This window comes from Phascolarctos cinereus, unplaced genomic scaffold, assembly GCF_003287225.1.
Source record: "Phascolarctos cinereus isolate Bilbo 61053 unplaced genomic scaffold, phaCin_HiC Scaffold_2;HRSCAF=192, whole genome shotgun sequence".
NCBI classification, from domain to species: domain Eukaryota; kingdom Metazoa; phylum Chordata; class Mammalia; order Diprotodontia; family Phascolarctidae; genus Phascolarctos; species Phascolarctos cinereus.
In genome coordinates, this window is record NW_027555625.1 from 309,186,210 (window position 1) to 309,214,137 (window position 27,928).

The following is a 27,928-nucleotide window of genomic DNA, read 5'->3' on the forward strand; positions in this document are numbered from 1 at the left end:
TTAAATGAGGAAACTGGAATACATCTATGGTTCTTGAGGTCCATAAATTTGGGGGGTTCCTTTTTGTTTGTTTTTACATTTTGGCAATTGTATTGCAATATAATTGATTTTATTTTGAGTGTTTAAAAAGAGTATTTTGAGGAGTCTGTAAGTTTTGTGAGACTGCCAAAAGGGTCCGGGACACAGAAAAGGTAAAGAACTCCTGGACTAGCTTATCTCTTTCATCACCCTTTCATCTATAAATCTGCATGATCTGAAGAACCTACAAATGTTAGCTTTGGGGGGGGGACCTTGAAGATTAAACTCTATCGTTGGACAGATAAAGAAACATAATTTGGACTATATTTTACATTCTGCATCACCATTAAGAAAGGGTTTGATAAGGAAACAAATAATGGAAACAGGATAATAGGCATAGTTATTAAACTACTTATTAATAAATAGTTTTAAAGCAATTGTAAAGGTTCTGTTTGCAAACCTAAAAAAGGAATTCTATTTGCTAATCATGTTCATGTGCCCAATGAAGCAGATCCCCTAGAGGCTTGAGTTGGACAACCCAGTCATTAATCTAGTTAGGATTTCCTAAAAGCACTTGAAAGGAATAGGATTGTGTTTCTATATACATACATACATATATATGCATATATATATATTTTAAACATGTTCCTTTCTAAAGTAGCATCCCAAATATTACCCCCTCACAGTTCCCATCAGCTGCTTTGCTCCCATTAGCACCAATGCATTATTGAAAGGATATGCTTTAACGCTGACTTCTCTGAAGTTTGTAGGCTTATAGGATTTACAGTGAGAAGGTAGCTTAGAGAGCATCTAGCCTGGTCCTCTCATTGGCTGCTTCCTAAGCACACAATTAGAATTTTGAAGATATAAATAAATTATGATTACAATGCTAAGGACTGTCTTGTTGTCTGAGAAATGACAAAGGAGCAGAAGTCGTAGTAAGTAACCAGAAAATAGACTTTAATCCCATCTCATGGAAAAACAAAACAAAACAAAACAAAAAACTAGAGGTCAAGGCAAGCAAGGCTCTCAAACTAAAGAAGGCCCATCAGGGTTTGAGAAAATCAGAGCCAAAGTATAAGCCAGTGTGTCAGATACAGCATCAGAAGTTTAGGTAATAAAGCAAGTGGAAAGAGTGTACTGTAAATTCGGCTAGGAGAATCATAGCTTTCCAAAGTTGGAAGGCGTCTCAGTGACCATTTAGGTCCCTAGAGGCAAGTAGGTGGCCCAGTAGAGAGAGTGCTAAAACTGGAGGCAGGAAGATTTGAGTTCAAATCCTGTCTCTGATACCTGCCAGCTGTGTGACTAGCAAGTAACAACCTGTCTGCCTCTGTTACCTCAACTGTAAAATGGGGATAATAATTGCACCTCTCAAGGTTGTTGTGGAGATTAAATGAGATAATATTTAAAAGTGCTTAGCACAGTGCCTGGCACATTGTAGGTATGTTATCAATATTTTATTCCTTTCCCAACTCTGTCTGCGCTCCTGGGACTGGGCCATGACATCTGAATCCTTCTGTCACCACTCTTACCCTGCTCTCCCAAACCTCCCCTACCCCACCCCAGAAAAAAACTTAGACTTAATCTGCTTTGGGAAACAGAGAATGCTCCTAGGCAGCCTTAAGCAACAGCCAGGAAGGCCAATGCCATTGAGCTGAGGAATTGGAGCCGACTGAATAATGGGTCCCGTCTGCAGGAAGAAAATGAAATTTGCCCTCATGTTAGTGAAAAGTTGTACTTCATACTTACTGCACAGTACATCAGAAAGGTCAGTGAGACACAACACTCTTCTAGAGCCAAGCTGGCAATAACAATAAACAGTGACAGCAGCCCCTGTCCAATGTTTCGGCCGTCCTTCCCTCCCCCTACCTCCCCACCCCGGCTGCTCTTGTCTGGGATACCAGTGACTTCATGTCGTCTGATGGTATGAGTACATAGTTCCTGGGGGAATCTCCCCATCCCACACACATACTCCCAATTCCTTAGAATCAAGATGGTCAATCAAGAAGCCTTCATTTAGTTCCTGCTTAGTGCCAGGCATTGTGCTAAATGCTGCAAATAGGAATTCAAACAATGAAACCGTTCCTGTTCTCAAGGATCTTTGCCTTACCAGAGGCTTCGCCGCCAAGGGGAACAGAGCACTGGCCTAGAATGAGAAGAACCAAGTTTAAGTTCTAGATCTAGGCATCTCCCCTCCCCCAACTTGGTCTGTGACTTTAGATGAGGAAGAATCCACCAAAGCACACTTTATTCCAGAGATTAGGCTTCAGAGAACTTCATTCGTAACTCCGCTGCTTGAGAGATGCATAGTCTTGGGCAAATCACCTCCCCCCTCCAAGTCTGTTTCATCAGAAGGCAACAAGTGTGCTGGATTTGAAATGAGGAAGACTAGGTTTGAAATCCCAGCCCAGACACTTGCCGTATAATCCAGGGTGAGTCATTTAATGTCTATGTGCCTCCGTTTCCTCATCATAAAACAAAGAGGTTGGACTTACGTTCCCTTTCAGCTTTAAATCTATGATCCTAAGATCATGTATAGAGTGAAATGGTCAAACGAGATTATCTCCATGTTTCTTCTTGCCTTAAAACCTATAATTCAGTAACTCTGATTCAAACTCCTTCTTCTCTACTACTCCTCTACTGTGACTCTCTGGGTTTAACGTTGGATGGATGGATGAATGAATGAATGAGCTGATGAGCTCCAGTTTGACGAGGATGTAGGATTCACGTATGGGTGTCATGAAATACTGTAATGAAGACGTTTCTGGTTTTTTAGGAAGAATGTTGACAAGTTGCATCTAACTAACTTGTCAGCAAGGTATGTGTGTTGTGGAGGAAGAGGGGTTTGGAGTGGGGGAGGTGGCCAGGATGATGAATTAGAAGAGCAATTGAAAAGAGCTACAGATGTTGAAGTGTGGGGAAAAGAAGACTTGAGGGCAGCAATACTTTTCAAGTCTTTGAAAAGCTGTCATGGGAAAGAGGGATTCAATAGACTTGGTCTGCTTGGCCCCACAGGGCAGGACTCAGGGTGATGTGCAGAAACTTCAGAGAGGCTTGATACAAGGAAAAATGATCAAAAAAATCAGAGCTGCCAAAGAAATGGAATGAGCTGCCTTGGGAGGTGGTGGCTTCCTCCTCTCTGAAGGTCTTCAAGCATCAACTGGATTACTGTTTCTTGGAGCAGTCACAGAGGAGATTCCTGTCTAGGAGCTGTTTAAATTCAGTGGCCTCTAAAGTTCTTTCCAGCATGAAGATTCTACTGTCTACTTCTTCCTGACCACAGGGCTAAGGAGTTTGGATTTTAGCTATGGTGCTTTAAGAATTTTATAATGTGATTTTTTTTCTATTTTTAAAGGAAGTGGCCATCAGTTACCTTGGTGGGAAGTTGCGAAGCACTATGATTTTTACTGAAAATGTTTGGTGATTCATAGTTACCTCTGTATATCCATAGTTAGAAACAGTCCTTGTGACTCTCTTCCTCTGCACCTCTGTTCACATCATTGACTGTACCCGAAATTCCTCCTTCTCTAATCTCTGCTTGTTGGCATTCTATCAGTTAGTAGTATTCAAAACCAGTTTAAGTGCCACTGCCTCCAAGGTACCTTTCCTGAACATAACATACCAGAATTGGTTTCTCCTACCTCCTAACTTTAATAATACTTTGCCCTGATTTTTTGAACTCATACTATACTGCTTTGTATTATTGTAAGGTGTACAGATGTCTTCTGCCACAGCCCTCATCATTAAGGGATGAACATTGGAGTGGGGAACATATCTCTTTTTTTAGTAACTGAAAAAAAAAGATAATTTAATTAAAATAAGAAGGAAGGGAATATTTCATTCATTGTATTTATATCTCCAGCACCTAGCATAGTGATTGACATATGGTAGGTTGTTAATAAGTTCTTGTTAATGCATTGATTGAGGGCCAATCTAACTACATTCAGAAATGTTCATCATTACATTTACAACAATGTGATAAATATTTTGGCCTAATCAAATCTTTTTAATTTTTTTAAAAATTTTTAACATATGTTTTTAAAACTTTTGTTTACAAATTTTCTTCCCTCCTCCCTCCCCCACCCACCCTCGTTGAAAAGGCAAGCATCTCAATACAGGTTATAGATGTGTAGTCATGCAAAACACTTCCATAGTAGTCATGTTGTGAAAAACTAAGTATATTTCCCTTCATCCTATCCTTCCCCCCCATTTATTCTATTCTCTCTTTTGATCCTGTCCCTCCTCAGGAGTGTTTGCTTCTGATTATCCCCTCCCCCAATCTGCCCTCCTCTCTATCAACCCCCTGCTCTCTTGTCCCCTTCCTCCCTTATTTTCCTGTAGGGTAAAATAGATTTCCATACCCCATTGTGTATGTTATTCCCTCCTTAAGCCAAATCCGATGAGAATAAGATTCACTCATTCCCACTCACCTTCCCCCATTTTGTGGGAAGCATATCTCTTTCTCATTTGTATACCCCACAATGATGGGCAGAGGTCCTAGCTTATAGTTAGTTAGGACTTCGGATTCAATTTAGATAAACAGCTAACATTCGTTAAACAGCTAGTGCAAGGCACTGTGCTACGTATGACAGATGCAAAGATGAAGAAAATGTAGTCCTACCCTTAGGGAGGTTATAATCTACTAGAATCATAAAATGTTTAGGAAAGAAAGAACTTTACTTATAACATAGAATAGTGTTCAGCAAACTATAGCTTACGTACCAAATCCAGTCCATTGCCTGTTGTTGAATAACTTGAGCTAAGAATGTTTTGTTTTTTACATTTATAATAAAGTTTGATTGTATTTTAAAATGTAAAAAAAAAGCAAAATCAACAAAACATTCTTAGCTCTTGCACTGTACAAAAACAGGCCACAGCCTAGATTTGGTCCCCAGGCTATAGTTTGCCAATGTGGACATAGAATGTTAGAGCATAAAATGTGGAGTCTTGGAACTTGAAGAGACCTTAGAAACCATCTAGTTGAACTCTTCCATTTTATAACTGGGAAACTGAGGCCCAAAGAAAGAAAGTTACTCAGAATTGGAAGGAACCTCAGGGATTACCTTAGTCTCATTCTTATCAGAAATAGTAATCCTGTTTAAAACATTCAGCTTTGCCCAAGGTCACAAAGTGAGTTAATAATACAGGCTCAATAAATGTTTGTTAGATGAACAATAATGATTTGTTTATTGAACAAATAAATGGATGAGATTGTTGACTGTTCCAAAGAGATACATTAAGCAGACGTAGCATGGTATAGTGTAAAGAACCCGGGATTTTCAGTTAGAAGACCTGAATTCGAATCATATGTCTGCTACTGACAACCTACATGACCTTAGGAACATCATTTACAATCTGTGGGCCTCAGTTGCATCTGTAAAATGAGGGGATTGGACTAGATTATCTACAAGGCTCTGTTATGATTTGAAATATAATGATCAATAATCTGTCCTTGATTTTTTTTCTTTTGTTTGTACCTATGGTTTCATTGGTATAAGGAGCTCCTGACTGAAGGAACCCACCTGGCTTGTGTAGATCAGTATCTCTTCTTCAACTTAGAGTCTTAGAGGTTATGAAGCAATACTGAGAAGCTAAGGGATTTGAGTAGCATCACACAGATAGTCTTGATCCAAGGGGGCACTTGAACCCAGATCTTCCTGATCCCCAAACTGGCTCTCTGTTGACTGCCACATTGCTTCTTCAATCTGTGGTGGAGCCAGGAAATCCCCATTGAACACCCCTGATCTCAGCTGTTGGCTTCTTTACCCCAAGATCATTCTTTACTTCACCAAAGATGAGAGGGTACTACTGACTGCAACATAGTGCTTTATGTGAAAATGAAACAACTTTAGTCCCAGAGTGCTGGAAAGAGGGGAAAATATAAATTAAACTGAGATCCAGAATACCCAAGGGGAGGTGGCAATGAAATACCAATAAATCAGATTAATATGCTGAAATCAGGGAAAATAGGATGAACTCCAACCCACACTTAATGACTATGCACACGTGAGAGTGTAGGGAGAAGGGGAGGAAAGGTTTCTGTTGGAATTAAAATGAGATCAGTAATGAAATTGGAAATATAATTATAAACTGTGAAAAGTTTTTCCCCTCCTCTTCTCTCCTGTTTACTTAATGGGCAACGTGTTCAACGACACCCAGGAGTGGGTGCCAGGGGCTGGTGGAAATCACTGAAGTGGTATCAGTTTTCCTAAAACCTTTTCATTAGGGGATCCTGGCCCCCTAGACTGCAGAAGGGAAACTGCTTCAAGCCATTGCTTCCTTAAATAACAACCAATCCCCAGGTTAAAAAGAGCAGAGAAAAATGCTCTGCCAGCGGAATATTCTCAAGCATTTAAGGCCAGCTACACATCCAGTTGGGTTGGAATTTTTAATGACACTCTGTGCTGAGATGCCGACTTGGCTTCATCCCAGGATGAATTGTTACTAATTTCACTTCTTAACAAAAGGGGATAACTGAGTTTGACGTCCAAAATTGGAGACTAATTTCTCTGTTTTGATAGCAGATCGCGTCCAGAAATATGTTCCCAGGAACCGGGGGTGGAGGGCTGTGAGGGGTGGGAGAGCTTAATTTCTTCTTGTTAATAATTCCATCCTGCTGTTGTGAGCTCTCTGCCATCTTGGCTTTCAGAGGATGGGAAGGGGAGTGTGGCAAGGGGGCGGAGAAGAGGCTCAGGAAGGTGGAATGATTCAGTTAGATATGCTCCCCCTTCCCTTGCTGCTATTCTAGAGGAATTAGGCTTATTCCCTCTCCCCCCAATCCTAGTTTAGGGTAGTTGACAGCCTCCAAAAATGAAATAAAAGAAAGGAAAAGGAACTGAAAAGGACTATATGACCTAAAACTGGAAAGAACCTAAGAAGTGATCTAGTCCTCCACCCCCTTCATTTTACATATGAAGAAACTGAGGTAGCAAAAGTTACCTTTCTCAAGGTTGTAGAGTAATATAGGCAAGATTCAAACATCTGACTCTGAATTTAGTAGGTATGGATCATGGTTGCACTAAATAATAAGCAAAAAGTGTCACTGGGCTAATGATACCATGTTAGGGAGTGTCCAGCCTGGTTTATCACACGTAATGATAATAATTTACATATTTATAGTATTTGATACTTATAAAAATAATTTTTCATATACTTTCTTATGGAAACTCCATAATACTGTGAAATAGGTAAGGCAGTTATAAGCATCCCTACTTTACAGATGAGAAAAATAAGTCCCCAGTACCTTTTATATAACCCTTGCTTGGGCGTGGCAAATCCTTGCTCACTCTAAACTTGGAGATACTTGGAGAAAGGAAGACCTGAGTTCAAATCCTGCTTCAAACACTTAATGGTTGTGTGACCTGGGGCAACTTACCTAGCTTCTGTTTGCCTCAGTTTTCTCATTATAAAATGGAGACAGTAATAGTGCCTACCAATAGCACCCAGGGTTGTTTGAGAACCAAAAGATCAATCAATCAGTAGCACTGTGTTAAGTGCTGGGGATGCAAAAAGAGCCAAAAGACAGTCCCTGACCTCAAGGAGCTCACAGTCTAATGGAGGAGACAAGATATAAATAAACACAAAGCAAGCGAGATACAGGATAATTAGGAAAAAATAAACAGGAAAGCACCAGAATTAAGATGGGTTGAGGGAGGCTCAGGGATAGCTAGGTGGCACTGTGGATTGACCACTGGGCCTGGAGTCAGGAATACCTGAGTTTAAATCCAGTCTCAGGTACTTACTAGCAGGTGATCCTGGGCATGTCACTTAACCCTAATTACCTCAGTTTCCTCATTTGTAAAATGAACTGGAGAAGGAAATGGCTAATCACTCTGTTATTTTACCAAGAAAACCCAAAATGGGCTTATGAAGAGTCGAACATGACTGAGAAATCACTAAACAACAGCAAGGATGAGAAAACCTTCCTATACAAGGTGAGCTTTCAGTTAGTACTTAAAGGAAACCAGAGAGGTCAGAAGTTGGAACAGAGAAGGGAAAGCATTCTAGGCGTGGGAGAGAGCCAGAGAAAATGCCAAAGTCTAGAGACTGAGTGACTTGTTCAAGAAACAGCCAGGAGGCCAGAGTCGTTGGATGCAGCGATCTGCCCTGGGGAGTAAGGTGTAAGAAGACTGGAAAGATAGGAGGGGGTTAGGTCATGAGAGGCTTTGAATGCCAAACAAAGCATTTTGGATTTGCTCGTGGAGGCGAAAAGAGACAACATGTGAAAGGCACTTTGTGAACCCTAAAGCTGTATAAATGCTAGCTAGTATTATACAGTTTAATTTTAGGATCATAGGGTTTAGATATTCAGTGGTTGGCGCAGCGCAGCCATATTAATAAATGTTTGTTAATAAACTGTTGAAGCCAACCTCCTCATTTTGTAGAGGAAACTAAAGGCTATATCTCACACAGGTAATAAGGAACATAGCCAGGATTTGAACCTAGGTCTTCTACATTATACAAATCCAAATGCCCTTTCTGTGCGATAAAACCAGAAACAAACAATAATATCTGACATTTATCTAGAGCTTTATTTACAGAATACTTTGTAATTATTCTCTCATTTGAGTCTTCTGACTACCTAGCTTAGTACTCCTGCTATTGTTTTCCCAGTTTTACAGAAGTAGAAACTGAGTTAGGTGAAATGACTAAGAGAAGCAGGATTTAAACTTGGGTCTTCCTGACTCCAAGTCTAGCCCTCTGTCCCCAACCCCATGTCATCACTGTGCAGCTAAGGAAAGCCTTTTATATATCAAATAAGTTGCCCTTAGGAGGTAAAATTTCCTTCCTTTAAGACCTTGTCCTCCCAAGACTAACGTGATCAAAAGGGACCAGCTTAGAACCTGGGTTTCCTTGGTGAAGAGCTATATTCTCTCCTCCTCTGCAGACGTTCCTACCTTTGGGATGCTAAAGGAAGTGTCCCAGGGGATCCTGAGAAACTTGGCTTCTAACAAATGACCAGATGAGAAGCAGGAACAAGAGGCTAAAAAAACAAATAAGGATGATCAGGGATAGGGCTGGTAATTAAAACCTGCTCATCACCCTGACTTCTTGCTCTGCATGTGTTTGAGTTGGTGTTTGGCTCTCCTTCCTGGCCTCTCCTCCGAACAATTAGAGCCAAGTCTGTACAGCTGTTCAGTCTGTGATCTGCAGGGTAACAGCAAATTTCCACCTTCACCACTGCCAAGGAATTTCCTCCTTCACCCAGGCCCCTGGAGGCTTGGCCTGCCAGGAGCCAGTGAACTCCTTGGCTGAGTATGTTTCTCCCCCATCCCTGACATTCTTAGGAGATCATCTATGTCAGTCTCCTTCCTGTGAGGGTGATTATTCTCTTCATTCAGCAACCACCTATACTGAACTAAGGAACAGACATACCTCCCAGTCTGCATTTTTAAGAAAGGGAAAGGAAGACAGAAAGAGAGATAGAGATGGACATCCAGACAGAATAGAGAGAGAGAGAGAGAGAGAGAGAGAGAGAGAGGGAGAAGAGAGAGAGAGAGACAGAGACAGAGACAGAGAGGAGGAAGAGGGAAAAAACCAACAAAGGGGGAAAAAACCAACAACTCTTTATAGAACACACATCCTTAGGACCTTTAGAAAGTCTTCCTGAATGGCAATTATTAGCAGGAGATGTCACTGCTCTGTGCAGAATTAATTCACCAAATCACAGAATGCAGCTCAGTCCTAAAGATGCAAGCCTTTAAGTATTATTTAGAGTGACATTTAAAAGTGAGTTGATGTGGGGAGGGGGAAGAGCTCACTGCCACCTTGGAGGTGATGTCCCCTGTGCATCTGAGATGCTGCTTCCTGAAGCCTCCATGGGGTAGCCATTTCCTGTAAGGCATTATTTAAAATGCAGAGTTAACACTGGCCTGCAGAGGCACCTGGTGTGAAGGAAAAGAGGCAAGAAAAGGTTTGGCATAAAGGAGCAGGCTTCTGAAGACTGAGTGTGAAATATTGTATCCATTAAAAATGCCAGCTTTTACAACCTCTGGAGGAAGGCAGGCTGACAATAGAAGAGGAGTGTGAGGTGGGAGCAGTGGGTTGCAGCAGTGGAAAGAGAAATACACTTGGAATTGAGAGACATGGGCTCTAGTCTTGGCTTTGCCTTTCATTATTGGTGATGACCCAGGCAAATTATTCCATGTTTCTGGGCTTCATTTTTCCCATTTGTCAAATGATACGTTCAGACTCAGTGGTCTCCAAGGTTTTCTTTGGGAGCAATATTCTCTGTTCTCAGGGGCCTTTTACATCTGCGCTTTTGGTTTTTGAATCCTTCTCAGTCTGGGCACTCCAGGATAAACATTCTACGCTTTCAAATGCATTATAGTTCTTTCTTACATTCTACATTCTCACCTGGTCTAACATTGTATGTTTTAGAGGCCTTTCTACCTCCATGATTCCAGGGTGCCTGACCTTTTATGTTCTAAAATTATGTGATTCTCAGGATATGACATGAATAAGGCACAATCTATATCATCTCTACAGAATATATGTAATCAGGCTTAGCCCTCTACAAAATTGTAAAATTGGTCAAATATCTTCCTAGCCATCCAGTCATCTCATCACGGTTTCCTTCCAAGGCAGTACCTCCTTTCCACCCACTGCTCTCTTCTCTGGGCTCTGAATGGTATCATGTTCTTTTCCTGCCCTCCATCCGCTACCTGAAGATGTTTACACACACCAAGGTTCACACTGAATGATGAATGGCAATTTACATCTTAACAGGGACTTGGTCCTTCATCCAGTCTCACACAGCACCAGTGGTGACACAGAGCATTTTATAGAAAGGAGAGAGTTAAAAAAAAAAAAGAAAAGAAAAGAAAAAGAAGGAAGGAGGAAAAAACCAACAGCTCTTCATAGAACACACATCCCTAGGACCTTTAGAAAGCCCCAGGGCTGTCAAATGATCTAGGTTCAAATCCTAGCCCTGTCATTTACTTTCTATAATTTTGAGTAAGTTACTTCTCAGTGCCTCAATTTCTTCATCTTTAAAATGAGGGGTTAATTAGATGACACCCAAAGTCTCTTCTAACTCTAAATCTGGGATCTTGTGACCTTGAAGGCCCCTTCCTGTTAAAATTCTGTGATCCCTTCGAGGTCTGAGATTTTGTGACCCTATGGTGGAATTCAAGCAATGATATAGAGAGTATAAGGTAAGGCTGGAGTGGGAATAATTTTCAACCCAGGGTCTCTACTCAAAGTCCATCTGCTCACACTGCTTGGACACTGCCTATACATTAGGCTAGTTTTGAATTTGGTGCCATTAATACCTATATTATGGGCGTAAGGACAGAACCTATGATTGTTTTGGTACAGGGAAATGCCAGGTGAAGATATTCCCTCTACCTATAGAGGATGGCACCATCTCTGTAACTTATAGACTTAGGAAGTATCCTAGAGCACTGAGGGGTTAAGGGACTTGACCAGGGTCACACATCTGCCCAGGCCAGTATGAATTAGAGTCAAGACTTTAACCCTGATTTTCTTGGTCCCAAAGCCAGTCCTGCTGTGCTATGCTGCCTTTATTATAAAGATTATTCAGGGAATTTCAGGGAACTTTCCCATAATGGAAATGGGAGGGGGGAGCCAAGCAGATAGACCAAACATAAAAACGGATAATGTTCTTTGTTGCCTTGGGAGGCGACTCTGTCATTATTTCTCAGAACTGATCTTTAATTGTTTCATCGGGAGATTATGCATCTTCTTTCCTCATGACTGTCTCCTCTTAGAAGCCTGTGAATTGGATCCAGCTATTAGTAGCATTTACTAATTTCCTCTGAGTCTTGCTGGCTGGAGCATCAGGCTTGGAACAACTTTTAATTTTGTTTTTAATTAAATTTCAGTTGTTTCAAATCACTCACTTTTAATGTCACTTCTTTGGACTCCTTAGACAAAACAAAGGCCCTGAAGGTCATTATTTATATCCACAGACACATCTGATGTGTAAACTTCTGCTGCTTGGCTAAGGCCCAGTTGCCAGTTACTATCCCCAACAAGGAGGAATAGTTAGGGAAAAAAAGGGGCAGGGGAGGGACCCACATCACCAATTGTGCCTCTATTTGTACTTGGCTTCCCAAAGCTAATTTTCTCTTTGTTCAATAGAGTCTGCAAGGTATACTAGAAAAAGAACTAGACATGGAGGCCAGCATCCAAATTCCAGCTCTGACTCTTAGAAGCCAGGCAACCGGGCAGGTCATTTAACTTAGAGCCCTGAAGGAATCACTTTATCATTATCGTGTACCATACACCTAACCTGAGTAAATTGAGCTCTAGGTTGAATGATTTTTTTAAGGTCACCTTGTCAATTAGTGGAAATGCCAAGGCATGTGTTGTTGTTCAGTCATTCTTCGTGACCCTATGTTCATAGCATGCCTACAAGGCTGTCTGTGGGGTTTTCTTGACAAAGATACTGAGGATTTTCCAGTGGATTAAGGTAAACAGAGGTTAAGTGACTTGCCCAGGGTCACACAGCTAGTAAGTATCGAGACAAGATTTGAACTCAGATCTTACTGACTCCAGGCCCAGTACTCTGTCCACTGAGCCATCTACTAAATGTCTAATTACTTCTGGAATATTCTTTCTTTCTTGGCAAAATTTGGTGATAATATAGTAGAAAGAGTGTGAGGTTTGTTAGTCAGAGGAATTGGGTTTGAATCTGGCTCTATTTACCTACTAGATGTGTGACAATAGGTGAGCCACTTATCCTTTTTGATCTTTGTTGCCTTGTCATTAAAATGATTTTTAGGGTCCCTTTCATCTCTAGATCCTATGATTTTGCTATATGCTTCACAAGATTATTGCAAGCAAAGTCTTTTACAAAGTATGCACACAAACTATAATTTAAGCAAAGGTTACCATGTGTTTGCAGTCTTAAAATTATATGAGTCCCAAGTCCTGTATTTCATACAAAGATTATCAAATATGTTTAATGGTGATGCATTTGAAGAAGCTGCAAGAATCCCAATAAACCAATAAGAAATATACTCTAAAAATGGACGAATTGTACAAAAGAGCCTAACTGATGACTTTAATCGTCCTTCCCTCATGTGGACATTAGTACAAGTTAGATATTTAACTTAGATATGTCAGAACTAGAATATATCAGTGATGGGCAAATTAGGAAACAGCCCTGGTTCTAACACTGTGATTTATAGCCTACTATTGATCACTTACTTAAGTGTCCTCATCATGGACTCTCAGTATAGCTTAAAAAATAGGATAATTTTTAAAATAAATTTTTGAGAACAGAAGAGTAAATACAGGGACAATTGTTATCATTATTATAATTTATTATTGTTGTTGTTATTATGAGACTCAGAAAGCATTACTGTGATGTGCTGTCAGCCCCTGCTGGATTCAGAAGTGAACAGTTAAATAAACAAATCATTATGTTGGGAATACAGTTGTCATACTGTGAGCCATTGTGATACCGAAATTTCCTAAGTGACTGATAATTGAATCAGCCAAATTCAGCAAGTTTCCATTGAGTCCTCCTAGGCCATGGGAAGACCTTACTAGGTGTGTCAGAATAGGTCATTTTCCCTGCCATTACATTAATGAGATCATAAGATATTGTTATTGTTAATTATTATTAACATATGTCATTGGTAATGAATACAAATTAATGAATATCATGGATAATTCAGAAACATCTATCATTGATAACAAATATTATAAAAATTACCTTATTTCAATAGCACTTTCAAATGTAGACAGTATGTTCAATCAATAATAATTGTGCCTTGACTGGAAGTGAAAGGCTATAATATTGCCACTTCACAAAGCCACAGCAAACTTAGGAAATAACTAGTGCATGTGTTATTGTGAACATTTTACAGCTAAGGAAAAAAAACCCAACAACAGAGTAACTTGACAGTAGTCACATAACGACTAAATATCAAAGCTGCTGCTGTTTCCACTACATCATCATGGGACATACACCTATGTACTTTTCAATCTATGTATGTAGATATGACTTCTCTTACAAAATCATTCAGCACTTTAAGGCCTCCTCCAAGTCTCAGGATAGGCCCATTAGAGAATGATTGACTACCTTAGATTTGAGATACTCTGTAGATATGCATGTGTGTGTGTTAGTCGTGAGCCCCCACTGGTGTATACACTTTTAGTAGGCAGCTAGAAGACATTTTAAAAAGCATTTTTAATAAAATGGTACAAAGAAAAAACTAGGAACAAAGCGTTTCTTCCTTAAACCTGGTGTGGATATTCTCACAAATATACACATCAGTTAGAAGAGTAGACCCATGAGTGTCATGTGGGTAAAGAATACATAGGACCAGAATGTATGTGTTGAGAAGCACACATGACAACATATAAGGCAAGGCTTTGTGAGTGGAAAGGCACAGATGTAAGGAATATGTATGATGAGGGTACATATAGGAGGGGTATATACACATACATGGATGGTCAACTCATTCCTCAATAATGCAGGGCCGCACGTCTAAAGTAAAATCATCATGTTACTCCTGCTGGGCCTGTTCCCCACTGGCCTCACACTGTATTGCTTGGTTAGGTGTCTGTTCTCTGCTGGATGCTGTTCAGTGTGTGCTCCATCACCTCCAACTTCTGGTTCAACAGAAATCTCTATTTTTCTTCTCCAAGGAAACAATAGCTACTGTCATGCTCTTTTTGATTAAATTTCATAGATTCCCTCCCTCATCATATGGGTTTTTTTGGAAAGGGGAAAAAAGTTTTCTCTCGTGTTTTCCTGTGTTTTCCACTCAGAATCTTGGCTCCAAAACTTCTTATTTTTCTAGACTGGCTGATTCTCAGCCCCATATGCCACCCTCTTTAGAACAAAGAGCAGGCCTTTCAGTTAGCTAATGCCTTCAGGCATTTGGACTTCACTTCCTTGTCGGAGGACTTGATTCCTCTGTCAGAAAATTTACCCTTCTTTATGGCATGCCATATGCCTTCTAATTTTAATTTATGAAGACATGATTAGAATTGTGTGATTTGACTTTTGACCTCATCATTCAATTGAAACTACTCTCACTAAATTTGTCAATGATCTCTTAATTTCCAAATCTGATAATCTTTTCTCCGTCTACAGCCTCGTCAACCCCTTGGCTGCATTTGACACTACTGAACACTCTCCTCCCAAATATTTACTTCTCTCTAGGTTTTTATGATATTATTCTTTTTTGCTTATCCTCCAACTTGTCTCACCACTCCTTAGTCCCTTTTGCTAACCAATCATCCACATCATATCCCACAAACTTTGAATGTTCCCAAGACTCTGTCCTAGACACCCTTCACTTCCCTATGTATGTTTTTTTCTTGATGACTTCATCAGTTACCATGTTCTTAATGGCCATCTCTGTGAAGATGATTTACATCTACATAGCAAGCCCCTGTCTCTTCTCTAAGCTTCAGTTTCATATCACCAGCTGTCTAATGGACGTTTCAAACTGGATGCCTCAAAGACATCTCAAATTCAAGATATTCAGAAGAGGATTCATTATCGCAGTTCCCCTACTCTAATTCCCTACTCAGCTCTCTTCCAGACTTCCCTGTTTTTATAAAATGAGCTGCTATTGGGTGTGGGGCACTCAGGAAAGGCTGCTTGAGCTACATCTTGTGGGAAGAGGGGTTCTCTGTGATGGAGATATGAAGATTTCCTAGATCATAAGCTTGATGTTATCCCCAGCTCCCTATTCTCCTTTACCTCAGATTTCCAGTGATTTGCCAAATCTTGCCATTTCTACCTGTACAACGTCTCTCACTCTACTCTTTTCTCTTCTTATGTCACTACCACCTTCATCATCCTTGACCTAGATTATCCCAACTGTCTCCTAATGGGTTTCCTTGCCTTCTCCAGTCCATCTTCCACATAGTTGCTGAAGTGGTTTTTCTTAAGCACAAATCTGTGTTTCTTAAGCTTTCCAAACCTTTCTCAACATTGCTTCAAACTCTTCCCAAACCCATCATGCATTACTCCCCATCTTGTACTCCATGATGAAACCAAACATGCCTTCCTGGCGTTCCTGACATATGGCCCTCTGTCTCCCATGCCCCTGCCTTTGCATCGACTATTCTTCATGCCTGGAATTCACTCGCTCCTCATCTCCACTGCAGATAATCCTCTTCTCAGAAGGTGTATCTCAAGCACCGTCTTTGAATGAAGCCTTTCCTGAGTGGTGCCCCTGCAATTCTAATACCCCCCACTCCTCAACTACCTTGTACTCATTTTCTTTATATTTTTTCTATACTTATCTGTGAGCATACTTCATATGCATATATACATGCACGCTAGCTCCCCTATTAGAAACATAGCTCAAGGAGCTAGGTTGACGATTGTTTAATTCTTTGTATTTATACCCCCAGCATCTAGGATGCTATCTTGTTGCTTAACAGATATTTGTTGACTGATCAATAGATTAACTGATTAATATAAGCCAAGAAATGCCTATTTGACCAATAATTATCAAATAGGATGATAAGCACCTATTAAGTACCTACTGTATGCCCAGCATTAGGCGAAGTACTCTACAAATATTTAATTTGATCCTCATAATAACACTGGGCCATAGGTGCTACTGTTATCTCCATTTTACAGTTGAATAAACTAAGGCAAACAGAGGTGAACTCCTCTAAGAAGGGGACTATCTTTTGCCTTGCTTTGTATCCCCAGTACTTGTGGTTTGTCCTTCATTCTTGAAGAGGAATATGACAGATGATGTGCTTAATAAATGTTTATTGACTGACTGACTTGCCCAGGGTCACAAGGGTAGGAAGTATCTGAGGTTGTATTTAAATTAAAGTCTTCCTAACTATAGGCCCAGATGTCTATCCATTGTGCCACCTAGCTCTGAGGTTTGGTTTTTGGATCATAAGTCTCTTTTTTTCTCATGTAAATAAGTAAGTAGTGGGGTGGGGGAAGTGTTGAAATAACATCTAAGCCAGAGATCAAAATCACTGTCTTTTCCTTCTTCCCTTGCCCCTTCCCCCTTAACTACCTCCCTAGTCCTTTTATATGCAGATACAATCTGTCCAAAGCCTCAGTCCAAAGCACTCTCTTACAATTATAAAATCAGTCCTGGTCCCCCCTCCCCCTTCCCCCAAACAGTGTCTTCTTCTGACTCCATAACATCTACCCCTTGAGGTCTTTGTACTTTTAAACGTAAATGTTTTGTTAACTGTATATAATATAATTTTCTTTCCTATTTATTTAACTTTGTATTTATTGAAGTGTATTATTCTGAGAAGAGTGCCTGTAGAGTCCATCACACATACACACACACACACACACACACACACACACACACACACACACGGTCAAGAACCGTTATTGTGTTGAAACACAGCTGCCTTTTATTTATCTCCTTCATCCACAATGTTTCATTTACATCAATAGTTTAACTGATACACAGATACCATTTTTCTTTCCTTTTCTTTTCAGTCAAACTCATATATCAAATTCTTATATGACTTCAGGGTGGCTGGGAGGAGTCAGACATCAGGACATACCTGGTTGGTGGGGGAGATATTTTTAGGCAGGTACACTTCCAATTCAGATTTTCAATCAAGTCTTCTTCAGGGTGGCATGAAGATGATTCTGGGTTCTCAAAGGCTATGCTAGTAGAGTATAAGTTTTGACAGGTCTTGTCAAGTAGGAATCACTTCAAGTTCAGGTTCAGAAATCGACTCTCTGTATGTGGTTCAAGGTCCTACCTACCTTTTAAGAGAGACTCATTACCACAAAGGCTGGTAGCTCAGTCATGGTTTTTCCCCTCTAGACATAACAGGTCTAAAAAGGTGCCTAATAAGGAAAAGAGGGTAGGCTCTGCAGCCATGGGACCTGGTTTAAAATCCCACCTCTCCTGCTTGTTATTTGTGTGTGCTGCTGAGTGAGTCCTGAAACTCCCTGGGCATCAGTTCCTCATTTGTTAAGTGAGCTGAGTGACCCTGAGCAAATCACTTAACAGCTGCCTGCCTCAGTTTTTTCAACTGCAAAATGGGGATAACAATAGCATCTACCTCACAGGGCTGTCGTGAAGATCAAATGAGGTATTTGCAAAGCACTTAGCACAGGGCCTGCTACATAGTAAGGAGGTACAGGGCAGCGAGGTGGCACAGTGTATACAGTGCCAGGCCTGGAATCAGATCTTCCTGAGTTCAAATCCTGCCTCAGACACTTACTAGCTGTTTGACCCTGAGCAAGTCATTTAGCCCTTTTTGTCTCAGTTTTCTTATCTGCAAAATGAACTGGAGAAGGAAATGGCAAACTACTTCAGTACCTTTGCCAAGAAATCCCCAAATGGGGGCATGAAGAGTCAGACACGACTAAAAATGGCTGAATAACAACAACAACAACTTAATAAATGCTTGTTCCTTCTCCCCTCCACCCCATGAATGGAAGATTTATGAGCTTGAATTGATGGAGGGAGAATATATACGGTGAAATAATAAAATTGTAAAGTACTTCTCCCCTGCCACAACATTTCTTATCTTGATTTAAAGGATAGGGGGAATAAATAAATACAATGAACCTCATAGAAATTTGGATCTAGGACTTATAAGCCAATTATGCCACCTAACCATCTTCATTTCCCAGATGGAAAAGCCTGAAAGAGGGAGTAATTGACCCAGGGCCATGCAGTTCATGGGAGAATAATACTTCTCTTTAAAAGCCTGATAGTCTTCTTAATCCAGAGGCTCTGCTTTGGTCATACTGTGTTTCCATTTCCAAAGGTATACTTGTATTTCAGAAATGTAGCATTTCATAGTTTAGTGAACCACATGGATTAATTTGAATTAGAACTGGAAAGGACCATAGACATTATTTTATAGTTGAAGAAACTTATGCCTAATGACATGAAGTGATTTGCTCAAGGTCACACAAGTATTAAATGACAAAACCCAAGGCTCCTGACTGTAGATCCATTAGATTATGAGTCTTCGAGGGCAGGTATTCTTTTGTCTTTCTTTGTAATCCTAGTGCTTGGCACTATACCTTGCACATAGTAGGTTCTTAATAAATGCTTTTTCATTGACTGCCTCTTGCCTCTCTTGGCCTCTGTTAGGGTTCCATAGCTTTGCCTTGTCTTATTACTTTCTTAATGTCCCTTCCTTATTTTGTTCCTATATGAATTCTACCCAGTCTCATCTTATCCTTTCTAGCATTCACCATGGATGTTATCTGGTCCATGGACATGCTGATCACTCGGAGATCTCGAGTTTTTCTTGATTTCAGAAGTATTTGATTAAGCTGCTCCAGGTAGCGGTGCTATAATATGCAAGCAGCTGTTCCTATCTGTGCCAGACAGTGAAATCTGTTCCGCCCACACAAATGTTAAAACCACAGATTTTTGGAAGCTTGGTCCCATCTAGGCCTCTGTAGCATCATAAAACAATTAGATTTAGGCTTAGCATTAATTTGAATCATTGTCTAGTTTCTAGAAAATATCTCCTGGATATGTCATGAGGATGTATTATATGCCTTTGGAGATATTACAGATTGAATTACAGTGTTCTTCCCTTCTCACTTTGTAAAAGAAAGAAAAAAAAAGATGTTTGATTTATGTCCCAGAGGCCATTGACATGAGTGAAGGCCTCAATACCCAGATGACTTTCCAGAGCTGAATGCTTACAAAAATGTTTTTGAAAAAACAACAACAACAAAAAATAGGTAATGGTCATTCCCTGAATAAAAAGGAAAGGAAGGAGAGAGAGGACACATATGTACACAGAACTATGTCCACATATAGGCATGCACAAAAGACAGAGCCAGAAGAAGTAGACAGGTGCCTAGGTCTAATTTGGTATGTTGGCATGAAACCCATTGAGTAGTAATGATACAAATCTGGAGAGGAATTACTAATAAGCTTATTCTGGGCGCACACAGTTGCAGACAGTTTTTGCCAAGGCAGCCATGGACTTCTGTGAAACTATCTTGGGAAAGGTATTTTGAAAAACAAATCCATCACACACATACACAGGCACACATGGTGTTGTCAATGCCAGGAAGGGGGTGACCACAGGTAGGACTGGTTGGTCCCTAGGAGACAAGACTATGATAGGATTCAGACCTAAGAATTTGTGCCCAACAGGGAACAAGCAAGGACTAGCTTATAGACCAGGACCAGTGACACAGAGCCAGCCTAGACAGAAAGGGAAAGGTCACCCATTCACACAGCAACAGTAGCAATGCCTCGATGTTATAATGGTTTATTGGTGGGTGGAAGCTAGATGTCCTCTGTTCTGGTCACATGCATCCTGATGAAGGAAGGTAGACCAGGGCCAGCAGCTGTAGACTGGGGGCTTGAAATTCTCCAGGGTGTTATGGTGGCTTTTTGTGGCAGAGAGGCTGAGTTCACCCATTCAATATTTAATTCCACATAGAATTAAATCAGAAAAAAAAATCAGGAGTCAAAAGAGCTGGAGAATCTTAGAAAACCAGATCGAAAAAGGGAACATAGAATGGAATATAAAATGTGAAAAATGTTGGAAGTGACCTAAGAGACCACCTAGCAGCCCCTGGGTTTGTATGCAAGGAAAATGGAGCTTAGAGAAATGTATCTATGACTTGTTCATGGAATGATGACTCTGCAGTTCTCTGCAAAGAGCCCTGGATTTAGAGTCAAAAGGCCTGGGTTTGAGTCCCAGCTATAATGATGAGGAACATTGGATCATGGACATGTCACTTCAAGACTCTAAACCTCAATTTCTGCCTCTATAAAAGAAGGATAAAAATATTTACACCATCTCCTTCACAGTGTCATTTATAAGAAAAGTAGATTTTAAATTGTGAAGTACAGTGTGAGTTGGGAAATCCCTTCTGTCTTCTGCCCAGTAAGTGAACGTGAATGGGTCTCCAGCTAGGCCTGGCCTTGGGCAGACCAATTAATTTGGTTAAATATGTTTTGGATTTTATCTTTCACCCCTTCCCAACTTCCCTTACTCAATAGCAGGTTATATTCAAGCCATTTAAAAATTCCATCTGCTTGCACTGAGCAGGACCTTGTAAGGGAGGTGTGGTTCTTAACGCTCCTAAAAGTCCATCACTCAACTCCATGCTTTTATGGAGGATGTAGTCCATTTGGAATGCTCTACATCCCAACCTTTGCCTATTTAAATCCCAGCTTCCTTTAAAGCTCATCTTCAGCATCACCTCTTACATGAAGCCTTTCCTGACCCCCTCAGCTGCTACTTCCTTGCTCCTCAAATTACCTTATACTTTATACATGTTATTTAAATGTATATATATATATGTATATATATATATGTATATAATATGTATAAACACATCTAAATGTGTACATGTTGCATCCCCTCCTTCCTCTCCTTCCTCTCCACCATGTATATGTATATGTATGTATGTATGCATGCATGCTGTATATGTGTGTGTGTATGTGTATACGCTATGTCACCCCTAGTAGAATGTAAGGGTAGGGACTGATGCATTTTTGTCCTTGTATGCCCAACACCTAGCATCATGCCTGGCACATATTAGGATGTTAATAAATTTTTATTGATTGATTGCCTTAACCTCACAGGTAGCTTTATTCATATAGAAAAAGTTGAATTTGATTTTCTTTAGGGTTTAATAACTCTCCTCTGACTTTATGAAGATGTTTTGTATGGTAGCATGAAAATGTAATAACCACAGAACATTTGGTGATGTCATTGGTTGCAAAATGCTTAATGAAAAGGAATACGGAGAAATAGGGATTTTTCCTGATAGAGAGTGGACCTAGTCAGGATAAAAAATAAGGAGGATAATGCTATCACCAACAAATCATCTATTGTTACATTTCCTTTCCCCATCAGAAAAAGGATACTTTCCTAAATCACTCAGGCTGGTCCCAAGGGACAATTTTCAAGGCCTTAGGGGTGTGGTGTGGTGGGGAGAGAGATATCATTCCACTTTAGTAGAACTCTTAATTATCCTATTTATGTAACACAAATGAGTGGAATCTTTTAATCATCCTCATGTGCAACCTGTCCTTCCTGTCCACTCCCAGTACCATTATGCTAGCACACACCTTCATTATAATTCACCTTGACTATGGCACTAGCTTCTTAACAGGTCTTCCAGTCTCCATCTCTTCCCCTTTCCAGTCAAGTCATTCTTCTTTTCAATGCCCTTCAATGACTTGCTCCCTAGTATTTACCAAATCAAGTTAAAGTCCATCTGATATTCAAGACCATCTACAATCTGGCACCACTTTCCCTTTCCAGGCTTATGTCATGGTATTATTCTCTATGTGTGCTGTATTCCAGCCAAATTGGATTACTCACCATTCCCAATTCAGCAAATTTGCTCTTCTGATTCTGTGCCCTTATTTACAATGTTTCACCAATGTGTAATGCCCTTCCCCCTCCATCCCTATCTCTACCTTTTGAAATCCCACCTCTTCCTTAAAGTCTAGCTCAAATATCCTCTCCTCCATGATGTCTTCCTTGATTACCCAAATTATTAATGATCTTTCAGCCCTCATACTTACTTTGACAATCACCTCCTTGTTCCTCTCATAAGACTCCATTTCTCGTTCTGTGCTTTTTCATTGGTTTTTTCCCCATTTCCTTTTCTCTAATTCCTCACATGATCCTTTTTACCATTCCTCTTAATAGAGGAAGTATCTTACATTATACTTTATTCAGAAAATAGATAATATACTTTACTGTGAACTACTCCTCTATTTTATATCTCCAAAATTCCTTTCATCAGGGGCAGCTAGGTGGCGCAGTGGATAGAGCTCTGGCCTTGGAGTCAGGAGGACCTGAGTTCAAATGTGACTTTAGACACATGACACTTACTAGCTTTGTGACCCTGGGCAAGTCACTTGACCCCAATTGCCTCACCAAAAAAAAATTCCTTTCATCTCTCCCCCCAACCCCAGTCTTGACTCTTTTACTTTAGCTCCTGATGAAGAGGTAGCCTTTTTCCTTGTCAAGTCCAACCTCTCTCTTTGTACCTTGAATCTAATCCCCTCTAATCTCTTCTAGTAGATTGCCCCACAGCTATCTCTCTTACCCCACCATTCTTAAATTTCTTACTAACTGCTAACCCCTCCCTGCTACATATAAACATATTGAGGTCTTCCGTATCATAAAAACAAAACAACACAAAACAAAACAAAAAAAAGAAAAAGAAAAAACCTTTATGAAGCACTACTTTCCCCTTGATTTATCATCCTATATCTCTCCTCCCTTTTACAACCAAATTCCAAGAAATAGCTGTTTTATAATCATTGCCTCAATTTCCTTTCCATTTATATTTCAATCCACTATAATCTGGCATCTGATGTCATTGCTCAGATAAAATTTCTTTCTCCAAAGTCACCAATGATCTCTTAATTCCTAAATCTGATGACTTTTCCTCCAATAATCATATGTCTTGACCTCTCTACAGTACTGGATGCTATCAGCTTCCCTCTCTATCTCGGTAATCTGTTCCCTCTGGGTTTTCATGACACTATTCTCTCTTGGTTCTCCTCTTACCTGTCTGACTCCTCTTTCTTCCCACCACCATCCCAAGGCTCTGTCCTTGGTCCTTTTTTCTTCTTACTCTATATTGTTTCTCTTGTTTACCTCATCAGTATGCATGTGTTCAATTACCATACCCTTACAATAACTTCCAGGTTTATATGGTTAGCCCTTGGCTGTCTCTTGACCTATGCATCATTATTTAGCAGTTGCACATTTTTAACTGGGTGTCATGTAGGAAATTTTCAATTTCAAGGCAGAATTCATCTTTCCTTTAAACCAACTTTTTTTTTTAAATGAGCTTCTTTTTTTTTCCTATTGATGGTACCAACATCCTTACAGTCATTTGCCTTCTCAACCCTAGAGTCACTCATTACTCCTATCTTTCACACCCAATATGTCCATTCAGTGGACAAATCTTGTTAGTTTTATATTCATAACTTGCTTCCATCCCGTTGTTTCTAATCACATGGCCGCAACTCATTTCAGATGCTAATCACTTCTTGCTCAGATTGTTGCAATAGCCTCCTAATTTGTCTTCCTGTTTCAAGTCTCTCCCCTTTCCCATCCATCTTTCACACAGCTAGCAAAGTAACATTCCTGAATCACAGGTCTGAACTTGTCACTCCCTTGCTCAAAAAGTATAGTGGCTCCTTATGCCCTCTAGGCTCAAACAAAATTTCATCTGTTTGGCATTTAAAACCCTTTGCAACCTGTCTTCAGCCTTCCTTTCAAGGTTCAGTGTACATGAGGCAGAGTAAATAATTCACAGTTCCTAGAAGTCTTTCTGTTGGAATCTTCTAGATATTCCCCTTGAGTATGATGTAATTTTTTCTTCCAGGCTCCTTAGTAGAGCCTTGAATATGACTTTCTTCATCTCGAACATTCTATCCTTGACTCCCAATAAAGACACTGCCAACAACTGCTAAGGCAGCTATTGGAAGTCCAGTCTTCAAAATCATTGCAGAGGAGAGGAGGCTGATGTCAAGGCTGAAACATTCTCCTGTTACAACTAGTGATCAACAGGAATATCTTTTGAAATATTTTCTCAGATATGAAATATATGAGAGCTAAATAGGGTGGAGTGATTTTGATCACATGCTATTTATTTATCTATCTGTCTATCTATCTGTCTGTCTGTCTGTCTGTCTTATTTATCTATCTAATCTATCTAGTATATACACATATATATATATATATATATATATATTATATATATATATACATGTGTGTATAATATCTAGAGAAGCAACAATCCATAGTGTATAGACAGTTGGTCTTGGATTCAGGAAATCCTATATTCAAGTCCTGCTTTGGTTATGTACTGGCTATATAACAATGAGTAAGTCATGTATCCTCTTAGTGTCCCTAGTAAACTCTCTAAGATTTGTTTTTTTATCCTGGTGTGCATGGATCCACAAGGGACCTGTGGGTAGATTGCAGGGGAGTTCTGAACTTGAATGAGAAAAAATACGTTTTTATTTTCACTATCTTCTAACTATAATTTAATATTTCCTTTCACTATTTAAAATATTCGTCTGAGAAGAGACCTCTGACACAAAGTAGGTTTAAGAACTCCTAGTCTAAGACTTCAAATTGCAGAGAAGGATGATGATATTAAAGGAAGTTTCTTACAGGGACCTCCTTACACTGATGAGATCATAGGTCCAAAAACTGTGTATATTTTTACATGTGTATTTGCTCTCTCCCTCAGTAGAATATAAGCTTACTGGGGACAAGGACTCCTTCCTTTTTATCTTTTAATCCTTAGTACCTCATATAATGCTTGGCTCATAAGTGCTTAATTGGTATTTATTGATTGAATCAAGAAGCTCACATTCCTTTTGGGAGCTAAGACATGTACACATCGAAAGATAAATAACACCTTAATGGAACAGGAAAATTATTTCAGTTTAGTGGAAAGAGCTCTGAACTAGGAATTTGGAGACCCAGCTTTTTTTCCTGACCTCTCGTAACTTGAAGTAGAAACTTAGGAAAGTCACTCATCCTGATTGGTCTTTAGTTTCTCTGTCTGTAAAGACGCAATGATAAGATGATACCTATATTCAGTTAAATTCAGGAAACATTTATTAAGTACCTGCTATGTACCAGGCACTGTGCTAAGTTCTGAGGATACAAAAAGAGGCAAAAAAACCCCCAAACAGTTCCTGCTCTCAAGGAGCTTATAATCTAATGTGGTTGTGGTAATTGATGGCTTGAACCCTAGAAAGTAGGATACATTGTAGTAAGAGTAAGGCATTTAGGCTGGGGAAGAGGGTTGTCTTTTATAAGCAGAAGAGGGATTAACAAAGGCAAGTATAGGCTTGTAAGACTTAAAGTTGTGAAGAGCTTTACAGAGAAAGAAGTCCAATTCCTTTATTTTATATATAAAGAAACTAAGGCTAAGATGTGATATAAATTGCTTAAGAGGATATAGGTAATAAAAAGCAAAGTTGTACTTCAAAACCAGTTTTTCTGCTGCTGTATAGATTATTCCCTATGCCATTGTGTACTATGTATTTTTACCTAAACTGACTCTGGACACTTTTAATGTATGTTAGGAGGACAGAATGTGGAAGACAGAGATTCCAGATGCTGCAGGCCAGTGAATTTCAAGGTTCTTGGAATTTGGAGTTGCACTTGCCAGTAACATTCAAGTAACTGTAATCTTGGATTGGAATTAAACTTAACACTGGGTTCCCATCTAGACAGAGCATCAGAAAGAGAAAGAGCAATACACACACACACACACACACACACCACACACACACACACACACACACACACATATGTATATATGTATGTATGAACAAATTCTAAAGTTAACCATTTACAAAATGTTACTTTTAATCTTTCTCAGAAAAAAATACAAAGAACTATGAGCTAGATTTTCTGTCTTTGTTCTTCCCCCCTGTTACCTCATTCATTGCCAAACTGCTTTATCCTAGAAGGAAAAAATAGAAATGTCAAAACTTCAAGCCTCTTTTTTCCAGACTCAAACAGTATCATTTAACTTTGAAGGTAAGACCCTGGGATATATGAGGCTCATGAACTTCTGTGGCAGGCTCTGCCAGTCAAACTTTGATCTCAATTTGAGGTGAGGGAAAGGAGAGAATTCAAACCAAACAATGGCTTGAAGGGATTTCAGGTTTTGTAGGTTTAGGAAGCCTCTGGGTTGATGCTTTGGGAAGTCAGTTCTGTTATGTGGGAAATACCTCCTTCCCATCCTCAGAACATGAGAAATGCTCTCTTAGGTTGGTCTAACGGTCCATTCACCCAAAGGTTTTCAATCTGCAGAAGGCATCAAGATGTATTATGACATAGAATCATAGAATCATAAAAGTTCAATGTCCAGAGAAATGTCAGTGGCCTTATAAGACAATCTGTGTCCCATAAAGAATCACTATTACAAAATTCTCAGCAACAGAAGTTGTAAAGCCTCCGCTTGAAGTCCTTGACTGAAGAAGATGCTATTACCTTCCAAGACAAAGCCATAAACTGTGGTATAACCCTAGTTTTTAGGTAGTTTGTTATCTCCCCACCCCCATATCAAGCCTAAAATTTCCCTTTTTTTTCAATTTCTAACTAGTCTTACTAAGTTTGCCTTCTGGGACCAAATAGGAAAAGTTGAATCATCTTCCAAGATCATAGCCCTTCAAATGCTTTTATGTCAACCTTCATGACCACCCCACCCCTACCCAGTGTTCTCTTTTCCAGGATTACCATCCCTAATTCCTTCAACTCATCCTCCAGTGGCATGGGCTTGAAGTCCTTCATCATTTGGACACTCTCCCCAAAAGTTCTTCAGCTTATCAGTGTGCCTCTGGTTTCTAGAATTGAATACAACACTCATTCTAGATGTCATTTGACCAGTGAAGAAAACACAACAATGCCTCTTTTATGCAGCTAGGTGGTATAGTTGATAGAGTGCTGGAAGACTGAGTTTAAATATGACCTCAGACACTTGCTACTTGTGTGACCGTGAGCTAGTTACTTAACCTCTTCCTTCCTCAGTGTCCTAAACTGTAAAATTGGACTTATAATAGCATCTCCCTATTAGATGGCAGGTTGCTGCAAGAATAAAATGAGATAATATTTGTAAAGTATTTGGCAAACTTTAAAGTGTCATGTAAATACTAACTATTATGATGCCTAAGATAGTATGAATTTCCTTCTATATCAATAACCACAGTTTATAGAGCAAGGAAGGTGATCATCCCACTGTCTTCTGTGTTGGTAATATCCCATATGGAGAATTACATTAAATATTTGGTGCCAGAGTTTAAGAGAGAGAGTTAGAAATTTCAACAGGGTAAGAAAATAGGCAGTTTGGTGAGAAAAATTCATCCAAGGAACATAAAATGTTTAGCCACAAAAAGAGAGGACATGAAAGAAGTTCATAACTGTACTCAAATATTTTAATATATGTGCATATTTGCATATGTATGCATATGTG

The 27,928-nt window shown here is 39.7% G+C and overlaps 1 protein-coding gene across 1 annotated transcript in view; it reads left to right on the forward strand.

Moving 5' to 3' along the window:
- Positions 1-27,928, forward strand: part of ASTN2 (astrotactin 2) — a 1,115,013-nt gene that overhangs the window by 402,229 nt on the left and 684,856 nt on the right.